Consider the following 13,218-nt stretch of genomic DNA (forward strand, 5'->3'; position numbering starts at 1 on the left):
CAGCCCAGTGTGGCACCAGCCATGGGCTGAGTCCCCGAAGCAGGCAGGGGTGGATGCCAGGACCCGGTGCTCCCCGGGATCTCCCAACCAAACCTGCTCAGGAGCAAAGGGCTGTGCAGTCAGCAGCTGAGCCGGGATTGATTTATTGATCCAGCATCCATAGGGGCGGGAGCTGGGAGGGGCTCAGGCTTTGATCAGCCTCCCGCAGATGAGGCAGACATCAAAGGCCGGTGTGTGGGCAGTGGTGGCCTCTCTCCGGGACAGCAGGGAAATCCGGCTGCTGTCCTGCTGGGCATGGCCTGGGCTGGGGGCCCGGCTGCCCATGGGGAGCTGGGGCTGGGCTTGGGCAGAGAAAACTGGTACCCTCCTTTCTGGTGGCGCTGGGGAGCAGAAAGGGCTGGGGGGGCCAGGGCATCCCTAGATGAAGCTTATCCCCAGGGAGGCAAGGGGTGCCACAGGGATGGGCAGCCATGCTCCCTCTCTGTGCTGCCGGCACTGGGGCATCTGCCATCCCTGGGAGAAGAGGCAGACCGGGCTGCAGCTGCATCCCAGGGGATGACGGGCAGCGGTGTGGGGCGGTGTGGGGCGGCATGGGGCAGCGTGGGGCAGCGTGGACCTCATGGCCATGCCCAGATCTGTCTCAAAGGTGGAGGAGGGGGAGAGGTGAAGGTAGCGGGGCAGATGTTAGTGCAGCTGCTGAGCAGGGGTGACAGGTGGGATAAACGAGCCTGGGCTCTCCAGGGGCCGGTAAATTAGAATCAATAGTAAGCAGGAATAATTTATTTGTTTGATATCGCCTGTTAATTAACTGGGCCGATGTGGGTGATGGGGAGCAGCAGGAACCCCTCCACCTGCTCAGCTGGTGCTTCTCTAGGGGGGAGGGGGGCTGGGAATGGTGTGGGGGAGTCCCATCCCCACCAATGCACCATCCGTCCCCACTGTCGGTGCTGGGGCAGACAGGGACAGGAGGGAATGACATGTGAGACCTCCCCACAACAGCCTGACCGACCACAGCAGGGCACAAGGTGGGGAAGGGGTGCGCACTGGGACGCTGCATGGCCGGGGTGCCAGCAGTGCCCGTGGTCCCCTGGCTCAGCATCTCCTGCCTGCCTTGGGAGGCTGCGGGGAGCAGGGGCTTGGGGCTGCGGGTGCCACCAGACCTCAGGTCCTGCACTTCCCTGGCTGTGGTGGCACCGGTGTGGGCCACGTGCCCGCTGCGCCAGCCGAGTGTGCCTCCGGCTGGGATCACCTCTGTGGGCTGCCTCCACCTCCTCCCGCAATGTGCTCTGTCCCCAGAGCAGCTGGTGGCCACCCTGGCAAGGCGGCTGGCTGGGCACTCGCCCACGTGTCACCCACGCGCCCACGTGTCACCCACGCTCCCGGCACGTGTCCTTGGCCCTGCCTCGGCCATGTACTGCCGGGCTCACACGTGTCCTTGGCAGCTCCGGCAGGAACGGCTGTGAGCACAGCTGGCCGGAGACGTGTCCTGGGGCAGCGGCACCCTCTTTGGGGTGCAGGGGCACAGCCGTCCCCAGGCGCCCCCGGGTGGAGTGCTAGGCTGCCCCCACTCCACCGCTCTACCTCGGCCCCCCGGCCCCAGGCAGCACCATCACCTCTCTCTGTTTTTTTTTAAAGAATAACATTTCTGCTAAATACTTTAATCAGATTAGTAGCAGTGTGTCTGCAGTGCTGTTAAATCAATGCTCCCCAACACATCTCGGCGGCTAGAAATCAATTACTGTTTAAGCCGTGCCTTGGTCCCTGGCCTGCGATCAATATGGGAGATGTATTACTCTCCCGGAGTCTTTCCCACTAAAAACCTTTCATTTGTATAACAGGAGCTCAGGCAAAGTGCCGGTGCCCTCCCCTCCTACCTGCTCCCCGGGGACCGGGCAGCCCCATCCAAGCCCTATGCTGGGATTAGCTTGGCTCGGGGGCTGCGTGCCAGCCGGGTTAAGACACCCCCTGCTCCATGGGGAGACGTTCAAAGCCAGGCCAGCACCAAGGGGTCCCTCGTATGCTGGGGTGGCAGGTTAGAGACCCATGGGCAGGGGTGCCGGGAGCCCCTGGGGCTGCCTGGCCCCTGCTCCAGCGTGACCGGATCCCATGCCTGCCCTGCTGCCCGCTGCCCCGGCTCCTGCCCATCACTGCATCCCTGACCAGGGCGCTGACAGACCCTGGCACCCCGCATGGACGGTACCTCCGCTCCCCCTCGTGCCCGTGCCCCAGAGCTTTGCCCTTCTGCAGCCCCTTCTCCCCACAGGTCTTTTTCCCCCCGCCCTCCATCCTTGTCCCATAATTTGGAGAGTGAGCTCCATTATTCATGATAAGGATCTTTAATTAGCTGTGAATATTAATGACTTACTCTGTAATTAATCATGCTTTGCATGCTGGGGAGGCGGTAGCTCCCACCTCCCACCACCACCATGTCTAGGCATGGGTAGGGAGACCCGCACCAGTGGTGGGGGCAGCCCCAGGGTCTCACCTCATCCTGGGTGAGATGTGGGGCCATGGGGAGGTTGCACAGGGTGCTGAGCTGAGATCCTGCGTGTGGGGCAGGCACCACCAGCCCATCCTACTGCTTTGGGTTCAGCACCCCCATCTGCTCCATGTGACGATGGGGACAAACTGGCCCTCCATAAACAAGCTGGCAGCCCACCAGGCCAGGGCTGAGGGGTGCTGCAAGGCACAGCGGGGTGCTGCTCTCCCCCTGCTCCCTGCTCCCATCCTGCTTCAGGAGCTGGAGACAGCCTGGGCTGTTCTGGGATCATTCCCCCTGCTGCCCGCATACCCAGCTCCTCTGAGTGTGTGGTGAGGGATGAGCGGTGGCTTTCAAGGCATCATGTCCTCTTCTGCCCCCTGCAACGGGCTCCAGTGGGCTCCAGGCTGTGATCCCAGGCCCTACACAGCTGGAGGTGCCCTGCCTGAAGGAGGCAGGTGTCATCCTGCCCACAGCCCCCTGCGCTCTCTGCCCGCCTGCCTGCACATCGCCTCTTGGCTCCTGCTGGCGGGGAATTTGCATTGTCCCAAATCCTGCCTGGTCGCCCTAAATGTGACTCACACCTTCCCTGCACCGAGGGGAAACTGAGGCACTGGGGACAACAGTGCAGGGAGAGCCCCCACGCTGGTGCCACATGTCTGTCCCCATCCTGGCAAGACGGGGACGTCCCAGGTGCCGGGTGGGTGTACCAGGGCTGCGTGACCCGGCTCTCCCGGCAGCGGGTGGCAAGCAAAGGCGCCCGCCGCCCGCCAGAGTCCCCCCCGCCTGCCTGTGCCAAGCGCTCCCGCGAGGGCAGAGTTTGCTTAAACAGAGACAGATTTAACTATTTCCATTACAGCTAAATGATGAGGCCCATAAACTTTATGGCTCCGTGCGCGCGAGAGCGGCTCTAATGGCCTTCGCCATCTGGAGGAGATGGCTCCATGGGGGACCTGCTGCCCATCCGCCCACCCGCCCGCCACCCGGACCCCTGTGCCGACCCAGCATCTTCCCAGCACCAGCACCGGCACGGTGCTGTCAGCTCTCCGTGTGGTGCCAGCTGTGTTTGAGCCCAGCGTGGTCCTGCCATGGAGCAGATGAGCTGGATGCGGAGGTGGCCCGGCTAACACTAGCGCTTGCAGGGGGTCCACAGCCCTGCCTGCACCCACACGGTAGCGGGGTGATGGGAGGGCGCCCCTGGGTGCCTCTCCCTTCCATCCTCTGCCCCGCTGATCTGCAGGGGCAGGCTGAGGGTAGGGACTCGCTTTGGTCCTGCCTGCACCTCCAAACGCCGTGGCTTCCTGCACCTTCCCCGCCACTTCTCCGTCGCGTCGGTGCTGCAGGATCCATCCCTGGCGGGAGCAGGCAGGCTGCCCGGAGAGGCCGTGCTCTTGCACGCCCGACCGCCCCTGAATAGCCCCTGCCTGATGCCTGCTGGCTGCTGATTGTGGCGGGGACGCGGGAGGGGGGGGGGGGGGTTGCGTGGGGTGCTGGCACCAATTAGCCCCTACAAAGGGCTGTTGGCGGTATCACTGGGATCCATGCAGGGATGCTGCTGGGCTGGCAGTGCGGGCAGGGTGCTGCGGGCACAGCTCTCTCCTCTGGAGGAGCATGGGGACAGATGGGTGCAGGTGAGGACACACAAACCATCACCTCCGTGCTGCTAACCCCTGCTTTTTCCTGGTTCCTATGGCAGCACCCCCCACGGCACAGAGCATCCCCCCAAGATCCTGGGCCGGGCTTGCCGGAGGGGAGCAGGAGCAGCGGGTGAGTGGGTGCGTGGCCACCACTGGCCAGGGCAGGAGGGCACTGGGGCTGCCAGCTGCCTTCCCCGTGCTTGCGAGCCAGGGCTGCTGGCACGGTGCTGCAGCAGAGGATTAGGTTTGGTGCAGGGGAGCTAGGCGAGATGCTTTGAAGTCTCATGAATATGAATCAATGGCTTGGGGCTGGAGCGGAGGGTCTACGGCTAATCTCTCTCCCTTGCCATGGTGACAGGTGTGACAAACAGCGTGGGGGCCGGGAGGCTAGGGCAGGGAGCAGGCAGGGGACAAGGGATGTGGCTGCCTTGCTGACCCGAAAGGTGGCCCTGGTGAATGGGGACGGGTGGCCGGGGCGTTCTGGCGTGCACCCAGGGCTCTGCAGTGGACGCCAGGAGCCTCCCCCATCCTTGCGCTCACCCCAGCTTCCCGTCCCCCCACCCTGGCAGGGTGCTGTCCCCAGGGATGCTGGCACCCCACCAGGCGGTGGGACCCAGAGCAGAGGTGTCATCGCGGCCGCTGGCAGTGCCCAAGTGGCATGGCACCGAAGGTGACCAAGCTCGCTGCCAGCGGCCAGGCAGGGAGTGCAACGTGGGCACGGTGCATCCCCTCGGGGCCATCCCCGCGGGCAGCGTGCGGCTGCCTCGGCTCAGCCCCGCTGGGTGCTTGGGCAGGGGTGCAGGCACATCTGGGGCTGGGGGGACCACAGCTGGGGAAGGGACCCACCCCTGTCCCCAGCTCATCCCACCGCCAGCCCAGCCCTGTGGGAGTTGTTAGAGCCCCCGCAGGTCCTGGCCGGGTCCCATTGATCCAGGCCCCAGTGCCATCTGCTCGGTGGCGCTGTGGCCCTGCCTGCTGTACCCCCGGCTCCATGGAGATGTCATGTTTGGGTCTGCTCCTCCTGTGACAGCCTGAAGCCCTCGGTGCTCTCCTAGGAGACAGTAACTAGAGCGGACGCTTGCTCCTCGCAGGACGTGACTGGGGCTTGCAGAAGAGTCTCAGAGATCAATTTGGAGGTTGTTTTGATGCTCTCCTGGTTGCAGGATGGCGGTGGCAGCTACTCGCTCAGCCCAGGGGACCATGCGTGGTCAAGCACTGCCAGGCAATGCACGGTGGGGCTCAGTGAAACTGCTTGGGCTGGTGCGAGCCACAGGGCAGACTGTCAGCTTCGCAGCCCCGTGATGGCTGCGGGTGCAGGCGGTGAAGATGCTGTTTGCTCCGAGGGGTGCCCGGAGTTGCCCTCTTTCTCCCGGCACCCACGGCTCAGGATGCTGTGCCTCCGGGCTGGGGCAGAGCGGTGGGCAGGGGATGCCACTCTGGTCCAGAGTGCTCGCCGGGTGACAGGGAGGGGAGAGCGAGGGCTGGAGCGCCGTCATGGCAGGAAGACAGACAAATGCATAGCAGATGTTTAATTATCGGCACAGCGTTCTCGGATCCCTGGAAATCTCTGCATCCAAATGTAGATATTTTACGAGAGCATACGCTTCTGCCGAGAGCTGCAGCCGTAACACAGTGCCCACAAGCCAGTCGCTCCACCTTCCCATGGACCGTGTGTCACCGGGGCCAGAGGGGTTTGCCTCTGCTGGCGATGGGTCACCCGTAGGGCTGGAGATGGGCTGGAGACGGGCTGGAGACAGCCACCAGGAACTGTGTGCAGCTGTCTGGGATGAAATGCTGCCGTGGGCTCACAGCCCCAGAGGCATAGCCCACAGTCTGTCCTGCTGCATCCCACTCTGCAGGGACATGCTGGGATGCAGTGGCTGGTCCCAGCACCCAGCCAGGAGCCTGGCCAAGCACAGGGGCAGGCAGGGGCTGGAAACTGCCTTCTCCTTACATCAATCATCTCTCACAGCCGGTCCCCGCTGGCCCAGGCAACTTGTAGACATTTCTTAAAGTCCTTTGAGACCTTTGAGGTCTCTGTTTTATACTGTAAGAATTGTTGGGCATAGGCTTGCGTGTGATCCCTGTGGACAGGATGTCTCTGCCGTATCTCACATCCCTCCTGTGGCTCTTGGCTCTTCTCCGGCACGTCTGGCGCAGACAGAGGGCTCTGCCATTGGCAGAGCAGGAGCTGGGGGAGGCATAGGCAGGGCAGGCAGCAGAGCCAGCCGGGTCTCTAGGCTGGCCCGAGCTTCACACACTGCTTGCCTCTTGGCTGCTGGAGGAGTTGGAAAGGCTGCCTGACCTGCCGCAGCCATGGGGCGCTGTAGGTCCCTTGAGACAGGGGTGTGCTGTAGGTCCCTCAAGATACCCCAGCTTGAGGTTGCAGCCAGATACGCAGTTTGTCTCCAGCACAGAGCTCTGTGCCGTGTCCCTGTAGTAGCACCATCCAGGGAAGGGCTGGCAGAGGGCAGCCCCGGTCTCTCTGCCCGAGCACTCAGGCACAGCAAACTTGGCTCTGCCAAATAAAGGAGTCAGCAAGAAGGAAAAAGTACAGGCTGGTCCTCACCCATGGGCAGGAGTGAGGGGCACCAGGGCAGAAAGCGTTGAAGACCCTTCTCCAGCATCACCTTGAGAGACCTCTGCAGCCCAGGGGAGCCCCCCCACGCCGGGGCTTTGCCACAGGAGCGGGTCACGGGGGGCACTGGGCTTCCCTGAATCCCACCTGCCATTCCCACAGAGCTTCTGATGAATGGGGGGTGGGGGAGACGCTATGCTTAGGCAGAGATTTATTTATTTGATTTTACTGGGCTGGGATTTTTTTTTTTTTTTATCAGAAGAGATGCTGATGCCGAGGAAGGGATTTCCAATGGCACATCAGGGATGCCAGCAGTCTCCCCCCGGCACGGCCGGCTCGTCCCTGGCAGCTCAGCCTGCCTTCCCTGCTCCGCAGTCGCCGCGTCCCCTGAGCCTGTAAACATTTCGGTTTCCCTGCCTCGCCTGCTCAGGCACCTTGCAGATTCAGGGCATGTTGCTGTCTTAAAACCCATCAGGTTTCCTGTCACCTCCCGGGGCCCATGAATCTGCGGGCTGGTGGTGGAGCTGGGACTGAAATGACCCTACGGGGGGCGGGGGGGGAAACAGCTCTGCGCATCCCTCGCACCACCTCCAGCTCCTCAGCCCGCAGGTTTATAATTGCCCCCAGCCCGTGGGAAACTGCTCCAGCCCCGCAGGGACCAGAGCAGTCCCCAGTGTGCTGGAACCGGCTGCCGTTCCCCAGTTCAGCTGGATTCCCAGGGACATCCCCGGGCAGTGGGTACCACCTCCAGCCATGCCCGGTGATGTGCCAGCGGGCTCAGATCTGGGGCAGGCAAAGGGCCCATCACTCCTGCCAGCCTAATAAGCCAGGACTTAGAGGCCAGGACATTTTTCTTGCTGCTGTCACACCTCTTGGACAGGCCGGCTGTATCCCTGCCCCCGGGGAGGGGGGAATTAGCGATGCCGTGAGTGCCGGAGCCCCGCCGGGCAGCGGCGAACATGGGCTACACGCGCAGCCGACAGCCCCAAACCCTCATAAATCTCCCTCGCATGGCCCATGGCTCACCTAAGTAGATTTGATTTGTCAAATATTAAAATTAATTTAGGATTGAGCGGTGGCCTGCGCGCGCGCCCCGCTCTCCCGCCTTCCCCCCGCCGCCACCTCTGCTCCTGCCCAATGCATCATCCCTGGCCCCGCGCTCTCGCCCCAGCCGGGGCGCCGGGAGTCGGGATAAATCATCCTGCCGCCGCGCTCAAAGACGAGCCGATTGCTTGCTCGGCGGCAGGGGATCACAGGGGAAATCACACCGCGTGCCGCCCGCTCCGTGCCGGGGGCGGGGGAGACGCCACGCTTAGGCAGAGATTTATTTATTTGATTTTACTGGGCTGGGATTTTTTTTTTTTTTTTTCATCTCTCAAACGCCCGCCAGGGAATTGCAGCCCCTGGAATATTAATGCCACGCAGGACGCCGGCTCGTTAAAATGTCACCTGGCTGTAATTTCTCCTGCACTTATTATTCCCCGGGGAGTGCAAGCTCCCATCCCTCCCTGCCAGCGGCGGTCCCGGCACGCGGGGCAGCCCTGCCCGTCCCCCTTTGCCGCAGCACGACGGCTGCTCCATCACGTCGCCCGAAATGTTCCTGGCCCTCTTCCACCACCGCAGCGGTGGGCTGCCACCGCCTCCGGTATCTCCTGCTGAGCTGAGCCCCAGGGATCGATGCTGGGAGAGCCCTGTGCCACCGGCCAGCACCAGTACGGTGCAAACCCAGACTGGCCGGCAGGAGGGATGAGATGTGCCGGCGGTGGGGGGGGGGTCGGCCAGCGGGCAGTGCCAGCCCGGGCTGGGGGCAGGGTGGCATAGGGAACAGCTGCCTTAAGGAAACTTTGGCTCAGTTCCTGCAAATTAATGTTTTTTTCCCAAACAGTTTCCCGGCGCTAAGCGCGACGCGGGGAGCAATTATCTTTAGTGTCGATGTTATTACCATAAAAATTGCATTGAGGACTTTTCTCCTCCGATTAGAAAGTTAACGATCATCACTGCCTTCATTGTTCCCCGCACCGTGCTCGCTCTAATAAAGAGTCTGTGCACTTTACTTTTCACTTAGCATGAAAATTACCCAGCTGCTGCTGTGCGCGGCTGTGCAGCCCCCGCGCTCCCCTCCCGGTGACGGGCCCCTGGCAGGTATACCGGTGGGGAGCACCGCCGGCACGCCGGGGATGGACCGGGGCCGACCTTCGGGCTTCCCCGTGTGGCGGGGGCCGGGGGTCAGCTCGGGGCGGGGGATGCTGCCATCGGGGCTGCCTCTCCCATGGGTATGCCATGGGAACACCTAAGGGAGGCTTTTCCGTGCGCTCTCCTCCAGGGATGTGCCATCAGCGGTCCCTGCCCATGCCCCCATGGGCATCCCCAGCCTCCCAAAACCCAGATCCAAGAGGGCAGGGGCTGAGGGGTGAGCCCCGCTGCTGCCAGCCTTTTGCCTGCCCCGGCGTGCAGGCAGCACAGCATCACTTGCGCAGAGCGAGCCGGCGCTGTGCCTGCCTGTGGACATCCAGGCTCCGGCACTCGCCGTCGGTCCCACCGCCTGCGATTTTCACAGGGAATATTTGTATCGTTTTGCTCGATACCAGCATAGCTCTTTAAATTCTCCAAGTGCTGTAAAAATCTTAGCTAATCTTCAGAGAGGGCTTTTTTTTTTTTTTTTCTGAAGCTCTTCATTACTCCTTAATTGTTCAAACTTCTCTTCTTTTCCTTCTGATTAAAAGCAGATTTTAAAAGTGCAGTTCAGTTTCTCAGCTATTTTCGAGTCAAATGGATTCCATCCCCCTCTCCATGTATTAATAACCTGTTCTCGTGCATCCCCCAGTGAGCCAGTAAAAGCCCTTCTGAGCAGAGACAAGGTGACAGCAGCGCTCCGGAGGGAGCGATTGGAAGGGGGTTACAGCTTGGAGGGAGAGAGATCCATCCATCCAGCTATCTATCATCCACCCCGCTATCATCCATCTACTGGAGAAATAACATTTGCAATTCCGCTTTAGCTCTTCCTAATAATCATTAATTTTTTTTTTTTAATTTTTTTTTTTTACCTTCCCAACCAGTAGCGGGAGGAGACGCAGGGGCTTGGGGGGGTGCAGGCAGTGCCGCAGGGGCTTGGTGGGGTGTGAGGGGACGGGGGGGTACGGCGGGGTAGTGGGATGGGGTGCGGAGGCTGGTGTGTCTGCGTGCTGGTGTGCGGGATGGCGGCGCTGCCAGGGAGCTGGGTGAGGGGAAAGCGGGAGACCCAGCACTGGTGCCCCATCATATCCCACAGCAGGAGGGAGCGAGTGGCGGGCTGGAGAAGTGTCTTTCCGAGGGGACTGGGGGATGCGGTAGGACTCTGGGGGTGAAGAGCAGGCGTGGTGCTGCCCTGGGGCTCTGCCCCTGCCCGGTGAGGTGAACCTGGCGCTGGTCCTGGGAGCAATTGGTGCAGCGTGGTCCCAGACAGCGGGATGGTGCAGGTGGTCCGGCGTGCACCACCATCTCACCATCCCCTGGGAGCAGCTTTGGGGAGCTCTGCTCCCTCTGGCTGGTAACATCAGATCCCCCCCCTGCCCCCCCGCAGAGCTCCGGCCCCCAGCCCGGATAACCGGCTGCGGGAGACAGGACAGTGATGGATTGCAGCACTTACACATCTTCCCAGGGAGGAAATGCCAGGTCCTGCAGGGCTCCGTCGGCTGTCAGCAGCGGGCAGGGCAGGACCTCGGCTGTGCCGGGGAGCGGGTGACGATTTCCAATGAGCGATGCAGAAGACAGGAGGGGGAATCCCGGGTGCCACCCCCCAGCCCGAGCGCTTCTTCCATCTCTTGAGAGCACCTTCCGTCCTTTTAGTCACACACAACTCAGCAGGGGCAATGGCCCCGTAAAGCACCCGTGCTCGCCTGGAGGTGCCTGGAGGACACACCAGCATGGCCCAGGAGATGAGCTGCTGTGGTTAATGGACCTGCTCTCCAGTGGGCTTCAGACCTGCCCACAGGTTGATTTCCCCCATCTTTGAGCCACTCACTGCTCTTAGACCATCACCCACCAGTGCCAGTGATGATAAAAGTTTTAGAGCTTGTGAGCCACCTCTTTGGTCACCAGGGTCCCTCAGACCCTGGCAAAGACATTCCTCTGCTTCGATGTTGTCCTGGATGGGCATGCAGCTGCCCTGGACCCCTGGCCACATCCATGGCAAGTCCAAGATGTCCTCTATGCCCTGCTGGAGAGAGTGTCCTCTTCAAAAGTCTTCCTCATCCCTCTGGATGGCTCAGGCTGTGCATCACGCTTCCCATGGAGAAGTGTGGGGCAACCACAGGGAACTGATGGGGCTGGGAGGTGGGAGAACCAGGGAAGGTTCCATGGGTCGGCACCGGCACCTGGGAAAGGCTGCAGGCAGGGTCCCCCAGGCCTGGCTCAAGCCTTCAGGAGATGCCAGCAGGCTTGTGGCTATGGCCATGCCGTGGGTGGAAGGATGCTGGTGGCCCAGGCACGGGGAGACCCGCTGTGCGCCGGGGTGCCAGCGTCCCCTCAGCTGGCCTGTCCCGGCAGATGGCAGCAGGGACGCGTCGCAGCCTGGCAGCGTGTGGGGACCTGCCTCGCGCCCCGACCTTGGAATAATCTTCAGTCGGATTAAGAGCTTAAACGTATCCGTGTAATTGCCAGGCCCCTGCTGAGCTGGAGAGAGTGTGAGTGCCAGCACGGGGAGGCAGTGCCCTGGCGTGCCTAGCTCCCTCCGGCTGTCTGACACTGTCTGCTGCCGCTGCCACCACTGTGGGCACCACCGGGAGCCACCGCCCTGAGCACGGTGGACAGTTGGGTGTAGGCGAGAGGCTCAAGAGGAGAGGGCGCTTGGGATGGAAAGGGCTGGTGCCCAGGCACCGCCAGGGAATGGGCCCCGTGGTGTGCTCCAAAGGAGGATGCCAAGCGTGCAGGGTCCTGGGTGTGCTGCCCACAGCTCCCCAGCATGGCCTTGGTCCTTCTGGGAACCCGTCCTGGCACCCCTCTGGCACCCACCAGCCTTGCGCCCAGGGAAGGATGCGGGACTGTTCCTGTGAGTGCCTTGAGGAATAAGAAGGGTTGGCCGGGACGCCGGGAGCCGGAGGAGCATGTGCGTCCTGCCGGGCTGAGCCTGCCTGGGCAGATGATCCTGAAGGATTTGTTCCCCTGCCTGGGGGGAGCAGGGCACGTGGCTGGGGATGTCTGGGTCTGTAGGGTGCTCAGTGTGGGTTTTCAGCACCCATCAGCAATCAGAAGACGTGCGGGGTGGGCAGAGGTGCCTGGGGGTCTCAGCTTGCCCCCAAGCAGCACCCAGGCACTGGGTTAGGGACACCCAGAGCACCAGGGTGGTCTCTGCCCAGCTGTGACAGAGGGGTGCCAGCACCCTGGCCCCAGACTGTCCGGCTGGCGCTGGGCTTGGCACAGAGCGGGGGAGCTGCCATCCCAGCCCCCTCCCTGTCTGCCTAATGGTCCCTGACATTTAAATGAGATTTAGTGCTCAGCCCGATGCTGAATATTCATGAGCCCATGCGGCCCTGACAGCCCGGCTGGGGCTGCTCTCATGATTAATAATTTGTTTTTCCCAATACTGTAAACCTCACCTGCACTCACTGCTTGCTCCGGCATCGCCAGCCCCATTGCTGCCAGGGAGCACCCATGCCCTCACCCAATGGATCCTTCACCGCCTGCCCACTGTGGGACACCCACTGTGGGGCCGGGGAGCGCCCCAGGGACCCAACCAGGGGCGAGCAGCATCTTGCCAAGCGCCAGGAACATCTTCGTTGCCCTGAGTGGGTCAAGCCCTGGGCAAGGGGAGCGAGCATCCTGCCTGCTCCTGCCCATGGAGGCAGCACGGCTGCCCAACCTCTGCAAAGGAGCCCTGGGGATCCTGCAGACCTCCGGGGAGGGGTCTGCAGCCCACAGCAGTCATGTCCCTTACCCCCTCCCTTGCAGGCACAAGCCCACAGTGGCGGGTCCTGGAGTAATTCTGGTTGCCCCCAAAGAGAGACATCCTAGAGAGAGGCAACCAAGTCCTCCCGCTGCTTGCCTGCTGGGCTCCATCTCTGTTGGCACCAGCCCAGGCGGTGCGGGGGCTGACGGGCTGTCCCAGGCAAGCGGGCAGGGGACAGGCACCCTCTAGCTGCCGCCCAGCCAGCAAGCCACGAACCCAGCGTCCGGGACCTGCTTTTAGTGCCATAAATAGCTGGTGCAGATGTCCCCACTGCAAACCCATCACAGCAGTGCCCAGTCCCACCTCGGACACTCTGTCCTCCTGTGTGTCCATCCCCAAGGTCGCTGCTCCCAGGACACTTGCTCCCGGTCACGCTGTCTGCTGGCTGCGGTGCAGAGGTGTGTGCCGTGGCACGGCCGAGCGGGACCAGCCCTGGGGAGGTCCCACGGGACTTGGGAGGGGAGCTTGGGGGGGCCAGGCTGCCATCTCCCCTCCGGCTGAGCAGCTCGGCTCCGGCGGCTCTGCGCAAATTGCATAAATATTCATGGAGAACTGAAGGAAATGTGACTGTCCCGGCTGATTACACGCGCCCGTCCTGAAG

The sequence above is a fragment of the Vanellus vanellus genome (assembly GCF_965231255.1).
Source record: "Vanellus vanellus genome assembly, chromosome: 5".
Lineage (NCBI taxonomy): Eukaryota > Metazoa > Chordata > Aves > Charadriiformes > Charadriidae > Vanellus > Vanellus vanellus.